At 43.2% G+C, this 12,921-nt stretch overlaps 1 protein-coding gene across 4 annotated transcripts in view; it reads left to right on the forward strand.

Annotated features, from left to right (window-relative positions):
• TMEM117 (transmembrane protein 117) overlaps positions 1–12,921 on the forward strand; it is a 537,883-nt gene that overhangs the window by 472,871 nt on the left and 52,091 nt on the right. The gene's annotated exons all lie outside the window — the stretch shown is intronic.

Below are 12,921 nucleotides of genomic sequence, written 5' to 3' on the forward strand. Positions count from 1 at the left end.
GGGGTAGACACAGGGGAATCAGGTTGTCCCACGTGGGGCTCACAGTCTTCATCCCCATTTTACAGATGAGGGAACTGAGGCACTGGGAAATGAAGTGACTTGCCCAAAGTCACACAGCTGACAAGTGGCAGAGCCAGGATTCGAACCCATGACCTCTGACTCCAAAGCCCGGATCGCAGATGGATGTGGGGTGTTCTGGGAGAGATGTGTTCATGGCGTTGCTATGGGATAAGACAAATACATGCTTGAGTATCTCAGGTTCTGAACACCGCACCATGCTTACAATCCAGAAGGACACCATACATTGGTAGCTGATGTATCCTAGGATTTGCAAACCCAGGACCCTATGCTACTCCCAATCACAGAATGGCCTAGTGGACAGAGCATGGGCCTGGGAGTCAAGGGACCTAGGTTCTAATCCTGGATCCTCCATTTCCAGCGTGGCTCAGTGGAAAGAGCACGGGCTTTGGAGTCAGGGCTCATGAGTTCGAATCCCAGTTCTGCCACTTGTCGGCTGTGTGACTGTGGGCAAGTCACTTAACTTCTCTGTGCCTCACTTCCCTCATCTGTAAAATGGGGATTAAGACTGTGAGCCCCACGTGGGACAACCTGATCCCCCTATGTCTACCCCAGCGCTTAGAACAGTGCTCGGCACATAGTAAGCGTTTAACAAATACCAACAAAAAAAAAATTCCCTGCTGTGTGATTTCTCTGTGCTCAGTTTCCTCATCTGTGAAATGGGACTAAAATACCCGTTCTCCCTCCTTTTTAGACTGTAAACCCCATTTTGGGTAAGGAATGTGTCCGACCTGTTTATCTTGCATCTACCCCATGTTTAGTGCGGTGCTGGACTAGAGTTAGAGATTAACTCACTTAACCTCTCTGTGCCTCAGTTTACTCATCTATGAAATGGGGTAAAAATACCCATTCTCCCTCCTTCTGAGACTGTAAACCCCATTTTGGGTGAGGAATGTGTCCGATCTGTTTATCTTGCATCTTCCCCATGTTTAGTGCAATGCTTGGACTAGAGTAAGAGATTAACAAATACCACAATTATTATTATTTTTCTTATCGCCATGGGTAAATTCATCCCCTCCCTTTTTCCCCTCAGACTGGTCTGCTCACATGCTCCCCTGTTCAGAGTAGTTTTCTTCCCCACTTCAGTCCCCTAAATTGGCCCCTCCCTAGACATTTTCCACTAGTTCCTCCCCATTTTTTTATTAAACAGTGTCCTACCAACATTCCCTCAAGCCTCCTGCTGTTGTATTCCATGTAACACTGCCAAGAGGAGAAGGGCTGGAAAATGCAACCAAGATTGCATTTGTGACCCTCCCATTGAACAAATGCCTTGGTTCTGGGCCTGGGCCCACCTTCTTGCCCCAAACAGTGGTAGGCTGGCTACATAGGAAGCAGCTTGGTATAGTGGATAGAGCAGGGTCTGGGAGTCAGAAGGTCATGGGTTCTAATTTCAGCTCTGCCACTTGTATGCTATGTGAATTTAAGTGATTAACTTCACTTCTCTGTGCCTCAGTTACCTCATCTGTAAAATAGGGATTAAGACTCTAAACCCCTTTTGAGAAAACATATCAACCTTCGCACAAACAAAAACTCCTCACTCTTGGCTTCGCAGCTTTCCATCACCTTGTCCCCTCCTACCCCACCTCCCTTCTCTCTTTCTACTGTCCACCCCTCACACTCCACTCCTATGACGCTCACCTCCTCACGGTCCTCACGGTGGGGACTGTGAGCCCCATGTGGGACAATCTGATTACCTTGTATCTACCCCAGCTCTTAGAACAGTGCTTGGCAGATAGTAAGTGCTCAAATACCATAATTATTATTATTAATTACTATTATTATTAGAAAAGGAATAACAGAAGCACAAGATACACTCCCTGCCCTACCTATTTTTATATTATACTGTGGTTCCACGATCAGTCTGTGGCTTGCTAATCTACAAGTCCAAAAACAAATATAAGGTTTCCAAGAAGCTTTTGTTGTTCAGATCCTTCCAGTTAAACTGGTATATGGTCTGTCCCTCCTGCCCTCTCTTCTGATTGCTTACTGGGGGCAGGATCAGATTGGTGGGAAAATCTGCGCATTGAGTTCTTGCACCAGTGATGCAGGAGGAGCAGTTTGGAAGCAACCGGGACAGTATCCAAGCTTAGCCCCTCTCATGCTCTCGTACCCTCCCCATGCCACACCGGAGTCTTGTCTTTTCCCAGTCCTGCAGGGGGAGTGGAAGGAAAGAGGAGTGGGTCTGAAACTCAAGAGAGTCCTTAAAGAGGATTTTCCAGAAAAGAGAACCCAATACCATGGGAAATGTGGGGTGCCCAACTCTGAACCCCTAACTACCCACTCCTTTCCTGTCTGTGGAGGGGGTCCCACCCCATGTTTTCCTCTACCCCTTCCTCTTGATGCTAGCAGTGCAGAAACCGAGCCTCAGTACACTCAAGAAGGGGAAAGTCACTTTGATAGGCCACCAAACGGCAGGGACTGTCTCTATCTGTTGCCGACTTGTTCATTCCAAGCGCTTAGTACAGTGCTCTGCACATAGTAAGTGCTCAATAAATACTATTGAATAGTCAGTCGATCTTTGAGGAAGTCATCGAACATAAAAATCAGACTGCCTTTGTGATTCCTATATTGTGGTATTTAAGGAGCTGTCTGCTGAGCACTGTACAAAATAAGCTAATTCAGGTGTGGTTCCTGTTCCACAGAACTCTCACAACCTAGAGAGGAGAGTTACATAGAAAATAGGAATACATTAAACATAAGGTGTAGACAGTGGGAACAATTAAAATGAAATGATAGCTGGGCTAGTGATTCCTGCTATAAACTGTAAACCCGTCTCTAGACTAGAAACTCGGTATTGACAGGAAACATGTCTGCTAGTTCTGTTATCTTGTACTCTCGTGAGCACTTAGTACGGTGCTCTGCACATACTAAATTCTCAATAAATACCATTGATTGTTCGATTGAGGCCTGAGACAAAAAAATATAGAAAGATAGATCCTGGGGAATCAAGAATAGGTGATTAACCTAAATAATCTTCAATTGTTCTGCCTTTCTGGATTCTCATTCATCACACACACCCAAATCTTTGTTGTCTTTGTGTTGTTTTTCACAGTTGCAGTTCAGTTTCTCTTCAAAAGATCAGGTTGCTCTCAGCAATGTTTGTCAGAATACATTTGATGTTCTTTGTTTCCCCACTCCTCAAGAATCTCCCATGGTTGTCCAACCACCTTGGCATCAAACAGAAACTCCTTACCATCAGCTTTGAAGCTTTCAATCACCTTGCCCCCTCCTATCTTACCTCTCTGATTTTCTACTACAACACAGCCTACTCTGAAGCCAAGTATTCACTGTAACTTGATCTCATCTATCTCTCTGCTCATCCCTCACCCATGTCCTGCCTCTGGCCTGCAACTCCTTTCCCCTTCATAGCCCACTTTTAAAACCCTCCTGAAATCATATCTCCAAAACGTCTTCCTGGACTAAACCTCATTTTCCCCACTCCCCTCTGCGTTGCCTTTTCACTTGGATGTGTACCGTTTAAGCATTTGATGTTCACTCCACCCCCAGGTGTATAGCACCTATGTATATAACCCCAATTAACTTTACTATCTGTTTCTCCCTGTAGAATGCAAGTTTCATGTGAGCTGGGAACATGCCTACCAACTCTGTTGTATTATACTATCCTAAAGTGCTTAGAATAATGCTCTGCACATAGTAAGCATCCCAAAGTACAGATGATTGATTGATTTGGCTGAGAGAACTCTTTATATGATAAGGACCTAACCAAATTCTGATTCTGAAGCAGGGAAAAAAATTAACCACCAGGCATTGCACCTATGCATTTTTTTAATATTAAAAAAACTTTGGAATTTGGAATAAGTTAATATAGCTAGTATTTGGTTTGAACATTTTTTGACATTTCTGTCCAAGTGAGTTCTGAAAATTGAAGTCCTTTCAGAATAAAGTTCACATTTTCAATGTGGTGTTGGCAGAAGGGGATATACTACCTCTGCATAAAAAGCTGAATTTACATTTCCCAGTAAACAGTTTGTGTGCTGGAGTCAAATAAAGGCTAGAAAAGAAATTTATCTTGCCAACATTTTATTCACCTGATATATATCCTTTCTTTTTCCCCCTTTTTAGGAATTGAAATTTGCTGCCAACAGTATACATTACAGAAAGTCTGGCCTAAGGATCTTTCCCCCAACAGAAAGTCCTGGGATTTTAAAATAGAAAATCAGTTCTGCTATTATTAAATTACACCAAATATAACTTCAAAGAGAAAATTTTCTGTCACTTGAATTCTTTAGAAACTACTATGTAAAACTGAAGTCACTCAGCACAGCAGTTTAAAATTAATCTAGCCAGCATGCTAGTATTATATAACTTTTTATTAGCGTTGAAAATCGTAAAACTAGTCGACCCTACATTAATGTAGGTATACTGCTGTGTTTTTATTATTATATTCAGAGTCTGCTGTGACTACATTTTTATACATAATGAAATGAAAACTAAATGATGCACAATAATTTGAAAAATGAGTGCTTTCTCCTTTTCAGTTTTATATATGTGTGCAGGTGTCTGTACATCTGGTGGTTGGTAAATTTACTTCAAAATAGTAGAATATAATTTTTTTTTAAAAGAAGGTTATGGATTTGAATGAAAATAGTTTAAGTAGGCCAGATATCAGGAAGAGAAATCCAGAATTGTGTTTTCTTCATTCAGACAGGGGCTTACTAATGGTCTTAGATAAATCATGTTAACTGACTTAATCTCTCCATTTGTATAATAAGGAGAAAGAGTCACCGAGAAAGCCTGCAGGCCTACAGCAAACAACACCCCTTGATTCTGGTAGAAAATGTTTGCTTATGCTACTTTTAATTTGCTTGGCATAGAGTCAGGCAGGGAGGTTTAAGGATTTAGTTATAGAAGTAACAATCCTGAAGAAGACTGAGTCGTGTTTGGAAACAGTTTTGAAGATGACAATATTTGTGTTGTCTACATTAAATTATTTTTCTAATAACTCTAAAACTTTGATACGATCCCCTTTCACCTCCTGAAAACACACCTGCTGGTCTCTTAACTTTTCTCCCCGATGTTCTCACTGCCAAATCCCGTCGGTCCTTCCCACGCAACATCTCCCAGATCTGTGGCTTCCTCTCCACCCGAATGGTTATCACACTCTTCCACGTTCTCATCATATTGCAAGCAAAGTATTATATTAACCTCCTCACAGATCTCCTTGCCTCCACCCTCTTCCCTAGCCAATCTAGACTCCATCCTGCTGCACACATCATCTCGTTGAAGCAAAGCTTGGCACCCATCTCTCTTCTCTTCAATATCCTACATTAGCTTCCCATTTCCTTTCACATTAAGATAACTTCACCAAGATTGGTCTTAAAGATGTCAAACAACTCTCCCCATTTTATATATCTGCTCATTTCACCCAATCTATCATTCAGAGGTATTACTTTAGTGCATACTGAGGGCAGAATACTGTACTAAGCACTTATGAGAGTACAGTACCATAGAACTGGTAGACAACTGCCCTCAAGAAGCTTTTAGTCTGTTACTCAGCTTAGTTACTTCATTATTCCCAAGCTAATCCTGTCACTGTAGCTCACTTGTAACTCTCCTCTTTCTAGCCCCTACCTCACACTACCCCAATCCCACAGCACTTGTGTAGATATCTTTAAATGATAAATTATTCATTTATATTAATGTCTGTCTCCTGCTCTAGACTCTAAACCCATTATGGAGAGGAAATGTGTCAGTGTATTATTATTTTTACTATGGTATTGGTTAAGCACTTACTGTGTGCAGGGCACTGTACTAAGAGCTGGGGTAGATATAAGAAAATCAGGATGGACACAGTCCCTGTTCCACGTCGGGTTCATAATCTCAATCCCCATTTTACAGATGAGAAGCTGAGGCCCAGAGAAGTAAAATGACTTGCCCAAGGTCACACAGCACATAAGTGGCAGGGCCAGGATTAGAAGCCATGACCTTCTGACTCCCAGGTCTGTGCTCTATCCACTATGCCATGCTGCTTCTCCCTTGAATTGTATTGAATTGAATTGTAATAATAATAATAATGATGGCATTTGTTAAGCGCTTACTATGTGCCAAGCACTCTTCGAAGTGGTGGGGGGATACAAGGTAATCAGGTTGTCCCACATGGGGCTCACAGCCTTAATCCCCATTTTACAGATGAGATAACTGAGGCACAGAGAAGTTAAGTGACTTGCCCAAAGTGATACTGCTGACAAGTGGTGGAGCCGGGATTAGAACCCATGACCACTGACTCCCAAGCCTGTGTTTTTTCCACTGAGCCATGCTGCTTCTACCCTGAGCTGCTAGGGGAGTGCTCTGCATATGGCAAGCATTCAATAAATATGACTGATTGATTCCCCACTTTGGAACTGCCTCCCTCCCTCCATCTCTAAACCGGATGGACCTGACCTCTCCCCACATTCAAAGTCCTCCTAAAATCCCTCCTCCTCTAATCCCACCTCCTCCTCTTCCATGTTCAATCCACAACCATAAACTGTACAAACACACATAACTTTTGTAGAATGCCCATATTTATTGTGAATAGAGATCTATTAAATTGAACATTTACTGTTTTCTTTTATCACTCCTGTCCTGGATATTCATTCATTCATTCAATAGTATTTATTGAGCGCTTACTGTTTGCAGAGCACTGTACTAAGCGCTTGGGATGAACAAGTCGGCAACAGATAGAGACAGTCACTGCCGTTTGATGGGCTTACAGTCTAATCGGGGGAGACGGACAGACAAGAATATTTGGATATCTGTTTTTCTTGCTGGAATTCAAACTCCTTGCAAGCAAGACATTTCTTTGTATTGTTCTTTCTGAAGCACTTACTACTACTACCAATAATAATAATGTTGTATTTGTTAAGTGCTTACTATGTGCCAAACACTGTTCTAAGATATAAGGTAATCAGGTTGTCCCACGTGGAGCTCACAGTCTTAATCCCCTTTTTACAGATGAGGTAACTGAGGCACAGAGAATTGAAGTGACTTGCCCAAAGTCACACAGCTGATAAGTGGCAGAGTCAGGATTAGAACCCCCGACCTCTGACTCGCAAGCCCATGCTCTTTCCACTAAGCCGCGCTGCTTCTCATTAATCTACTACTTGCTGCTGCATGGAAAATTTTCTGAATTTATCCCTTGTCTCACATCTCTCCTCTCTTCAAGACCCTCCACTGACTCCACTATATCTCTCAGCATTCATTCATTCATTCATTCAATAGTATTTATTGAGCTCTTACTATGTGCAGAGCACTGTACAAAGCGCTTGGAATGAACAAGTTGACCACAGATAGAGACGGTCCCTGCCCTTTGACGGGTTTACAGTCTAATCGGGGGAGACAGACAGACAAGAACAATGACAATAAATAGAGTCAAGGGCAAGAACATCTCATAAGAACAATAGCAACTAAAGAGAATCAAGGCGATGTACATTTCATTAACAAAATAAATAGGGCAATGAAAATATATACAGTTGAGCAGACGAGTACAGTGCTGAGGGGTTGGGGGGGGGGGGAGCAGAGGGAAATGGGGGGAAAAGAGGGTTAAGCTGTAGAGAGGTGAAGGAGGGGAGCGGTAGAGGGAGTAGAGGGAGAAGGGGAGCTCAGTCTGGGAAGGCCTCTTGGAGGAGGTGAGTTTTAAGTAGGGTTTTGAAGAGGGGAAGAGAATCAGTTTGGCGGAGGTGAGGAGGGAGGGCGTTCCAGGACCGCGAGAGGACGTGGCCCAGGGGTCGACGGTGGGATAGGCGAGACCGAGGGACGGTGAGGAGGTGGGTGGCAGAGGAGTGGAGTGTGTGGGGTGGGCAGTAGAAAGAGAGAAGGGAGGAGAGGTAGGAAGGGGCAAGGTGATGGAGAGCCTTGAAGCCTAGAGTGAGGAGTTTTTGTCTGGAGCGGAGGTTGACAGGCAACCACTGGAGGTGTTTAAGAAGGGGAGTGACATGCCCAGATCGTTTCTGCAGGAAGATGAGCCGGGCAGCGGAGTGAAGAATAGACTGGAGTGGGGCGAGAGAGGAGGAAGGGAGATCAGAGAGAAGGCTGACACAGTAGTCTAGCCAGGATATAACAAGAGCCTGTAGCAGTAAGGTAGCCGTTTGGGTGGAGAGGAAAGGGCGGATCTTGGCGATATTGTAAAGGTGAAACCGGCAGGTCTTGGTAACGGATAGAATGCGTGGGGTGAACGAACGAGACGAGTCAAGGATGACACCGACATCAAACCAAAATTTTTTTAAAAAGCGCTCCATCTGATCCCTCCATATTCATCTGTTTTCTTTACCTGCTATTCTCCAACTCATTATATTTATTCCTCCCCAGCCTTCCTACTAGCTGTACCTGGCTCCTGACACTCCTGACTGTCATATTTTGTTCATGCTATTCCTGTGGCTTCGAATTCCGTCCCTCCCCACAAGAGACAGCTTACTGTTCTCCCCACATTCAAAGCCATCTTGAAATCCTATTTCTTCCAGAAAGCTTCTCCTGATTGATCTCCCAAAACCCTGAACCATGTCATCCTTTCTACCAATTCTAGCACTTATGAATTTTTTTATACCCCCCTAGCTCTCATGTGATAAGAAACAGCATGGCTAAGTGGATAGAGCAAGGCCTTGGGAATCAGGAGAACGTGGGTTCTAATCCCAGCTCTACCATTTGTCTCCCCTGTGACCTTGTGCAAGTCAGTTCACTTTTCTGTGCCTCAGTTACCTCAACTGTAAAATGAGGATTAAGACTGTGAGCCCCTGGGGGACATGGACTGTGTCCAACCTGATTATCTTGCAGTTTACCCTGGTGCTTAGAACAGTGCCTGGCACATAGTGAGTGATTAACACATACCATCTAAGTACTTACTACAATGCTTTGCACACAGTAAGTGCTCAGTAAATATGATTAATAAGAAGAATTTTAAAATGTACATATGGGTACTCATTTACTTTGGCCACTCTAGTTCTAAATATTTGTATGCTCATTTCCCCCAGTAGAATATAAGCTTCTTGCAGACATGATAGGTTATTTCATCATTCTGTATTTTCAAAGGGTCTAGTACAGTGCACCACACCAAAAGGGCATTTAACAAATGCTGCTGTTGTGATGACTACTACGAGTACAATGCTCTGCACACAGTAAGTGCTCATTAAATATGATTGAATGACCTACTCCTACTATTACTGCTGCTAACACCACCACCACCAGAGCCAACAGTATTGAGAATCTAATCCATTACCCTATTGCTCTCAGAGCCTGGCTGCCTTATGTAGAGGGGAAAAAAATACATAAGATGTATTTCCTAAAGATTTCAAGTTACATTATAGGAGTTAACTCATTAATCTTGGCAGTATTTCTGGAACCTAGATAAAGGGCACTTTGGACACAGAATAAAAAAAGATTGCTTCATCACAGAGTAAACAAACCAAGATAATTAGATGCTTATGGGGTTCCTACTTTTAAGACACCTTGGATAACTTTGAGTTGAGGAGAGATTTAAAATAGAAAAAAGGATAATGACTCATGAGAGATGAAGAAATATTTCAGGTGTACATAGCTTTGAGTTGTCTTTCATGAATGACCGGAGGAACGAACTGTGGAAAATCCATCAAGTAAGAGAAAGGGAGTGAGGTGAGAGTGTGGAAGGAATAAGAGAAAACATTAGATGTGGAATATGTTGAGAATGAGAAATAAAAGTTTAACTTTGCTGAGAGATGCCAGATGGATAAAGCAGAATGATATAGTGCAGTGATAAAGCAGAATGATATAGTACACAGTAAGTGCTCAAAAAATAGCATTGATTGAAAATGGGCTTGTTCATTCTATCATTCTTTTCTATGAAGAAATGTTCAGATATTCTATAAAATGCAAGATAGTATTTATTCACTGAATCTCTTAGGTCTTGGTAGAGGGGATACGTGACATTGTTGGATATACGTCTTCATCAAGGGAACGTTGGGGAAAGTTGACATTTCTTATGGCTATTTTAAATGATGTGCTATTTTGTGGGTTATCAGATTTATGCTGTAGTCATTTTCCAAAGTAATTACCTTAAGAGTCAAGAATAAAAAAATATTGACTTTTTTTGAGGTGAACATCAGGATTTATTGACCTGTGATGGAGAGACATTGACTACAGAAAATGCCAGGACATTTTTTTTTAATCCCCAAAAGGCATTAAATCTTCATGTTGATTAGAACATGAAGTCAATAATAAACCAAGTATAGTCTACAGGTTACAACATTTGACAAGGAACTGGATATCTTGGTGTAAGAACCAATTCTGCCAGTCATTATGTCTAACTTTAAACCATATGCCACCTATGTTTGATTTTACACTGATATCAACCTTGCAGATTGATTCATGCATATAATGAGCAAAGTTGTATATGTTAAGCATTTATTATGTGCCAAACTCTGTATTAAGCGCTGGTGTGGCTACAAGAAAAGCAGGTCAGGCAGAGTCCCTGTCCCTTGTTCAGACCCAGGCTGCCATTTCTCTCCTGGTTAGTAACAAAAGCGGTCTGAAGGAGCAGAATGTTGGGCATTTTATTTTCCTTTTTTAAAAATTTGTTATGGTTCTTGTTAAGCACTTACTATGTATCAGGCCCTGCATTAAGCATTGGGGTGGATGCACTTAAGTACATGTCCTTTATTTATTTATATTCATTCATACCATCATATTTATTGAGCTCTTGCTGTGTGCAGAGCACTGTACTAAGTGCTTGGAAAGTACAATTCGGCAACAGATAGAGACAATACCTACCCAACAACGGGCTCACAGTCTAGAAGGGGGAGGGGCAGACAACAAAACAAAACAAGTATACAGCCATCAATAGCCTCAAAATAGATAAATAGAATTATAGATGTATACACATCATTGATAAAATGAATAGAATAATAAATATGTACACAGATACACAAGTGGTGTGGTGTGTAGGAAGGGGGCAGAATAGAGGGAGGGAATCGGGGCGATGGGGAGGGGAGGAGGAGCAGAGGAAAAGGGGGGCTTAGTCTGGGAAGACCTCCTGGAGGAAGTGAGCTCTCAGGGCTTTGAAGGGGAGGAATAGAGCTAGTTTCACGGATGTGAGGAGGAAGGGCATTCGCCAAAGGTAGGACAGGGGCCAGGGGTCGACGGCAGGACAGGCAGGAACGAGGCCCAGTGAGAAGGTTAGCGGTGGAGGAGCAGAGTGTGTGGGCTGGGCTGTAGAAGGAGAGGAAGGAGGTGACGTAGGAGGGGGCAAGGGGAAGGAGAGCTTTGAAGCCAAGAGTGAGGAGTTTTTGCTTCATGCGAAGGTTGATAGGCAACCACTGGAGGTTTCTGAGGAGGGGAGTGACATGCCCAGAGCACTTCTATAGAAGGATAATCCGGGCAGCAGAGTGAAGTATAGAAGAAGTGGGGAGAGAGGATACTGGGAGATCATGAAGGAGATTACAGTATAACAGAGTTGACAGACACATTCTCTGACAATAACGGGCTTACAGTCTAAAGAGGGAGATAAACATTAATATAAAGAATTTATGGTTATGTACATAAGGGCTGTAGGGCAAAGGAAGAGGTCTAAAAGGGAGAAAATGCAAGTGCAAGGGGCATCCCATATCAGGGTGTCCCACTTGCGGTTCACAGTCTTAATCGCCATTTTGCAAATGAGGTAACTGAGGCACAGAGAAGTTAAGAGACTCACCCAAAGTCATACAGCCGACAGGTGGCAGAGCTGAAATTTGAACTCTTTCCACTAAACCTTGATGCTCATTCTTCACATCTTTAGATTCCGCCCCTTCCACCCTCTGGGCTATAAGCTCCCCTCTAGACTGTAAGCTCGTTGTGGACAGGGAATCTGTTTATTGCCATATTGTACTCTCCCAAGCGCTTAGTACAGTGTTCTGCACAAGGTAAGAACTCAATAAATATTGAATGAATGAATCCAAACTGCCATCAACCTGGGTCCTGAACTCATCATATTCATTCATTCAATAGTATTTATTGAGTGCTTACTATGTGCAGAGCACTGTACTAAGCGGTTGGAATGTACAAATTGGTAACAGATAGAGACAGTTCCTGCCCTTTGACGGGCTTACAGTCTAATCGGGGGAGACAGACAAAAACAACAGCAATAAATAGAATCAAGGGGATGAACATCTCATTAAAACAATAGCAAATAAATAGAATCAAGCTGATGTACATCTCATAAACAAAATAATAGAATCACGGTGATGTACCTCTCATTAACAAAATAAATAGGGTAAAATATATATAGTTGAGCGGACGAGTACAGTGCTGAGGGGAGGGGAAGGGAGAGGGGGAGGAGCAGAGGGAAAGGGGGGGAAAGAGGGCTTAGCTGAGGGGAGGTGAAGGAGAGGTTAGAAGGGGAGTAGAGGGAGCAGAGGGAAAAGGGGGAGCTCAGTCTGGGAAGGCCTCTTGGAGGAGGTGAGCTTTAAGTAGGGTTTTGAAGAGGGGAAGATAATTAGTTTGGCGGAGGTGAGGAGGGAGGGCATTCCAGGACCGCAGGAGGACTTTGCCCAGGGATCGACGGTGGGATAGGCGAGAACAGGGGACGGAGAGGAGGTGGGCGGCAGAGGAGCGGAGCGTGTGGGGTGGGCAGTAGAAAGAGAGAAGAGAGGAGAGGTAGGAGGGGGCAAGGTGATGGACAGCCTTGAAGCCTAAAGTGAGAAGTTTTTGTTTCGTGCGGAGGTCAATAGGCAACCACTGGAGGTTTTTAAGAAGGGGAGTGACATGCCCAGAGTGTTTCTGCAGGAAGAAGAGCTGGGCAGCTGAGTGAAGAATAGACTGGAGTGGGGAGAGACAGGAGGAAGGGAGATCAGAGAGAAGGCTGACACAGTAATCCAGCCGGGATATTATGAGAGCCTGTAA

This window comes from Ornithorhynchus anatinus, chromosome 2 (assembly GCF_004115215.2).
Source record: "Ornithorhynchus anatinus isolate Pmale09 chromosome 2, mOrnAna1.pri.v4, whole genome shotgun sequence".
Classification (NCBI taxonomy): Eukaryota; Metazoa; Chordata; class Mammalia; order Monotremata; family Ornithorhynchidae; genus Ornithorhynchus; species Ornithorhynchus anatinus.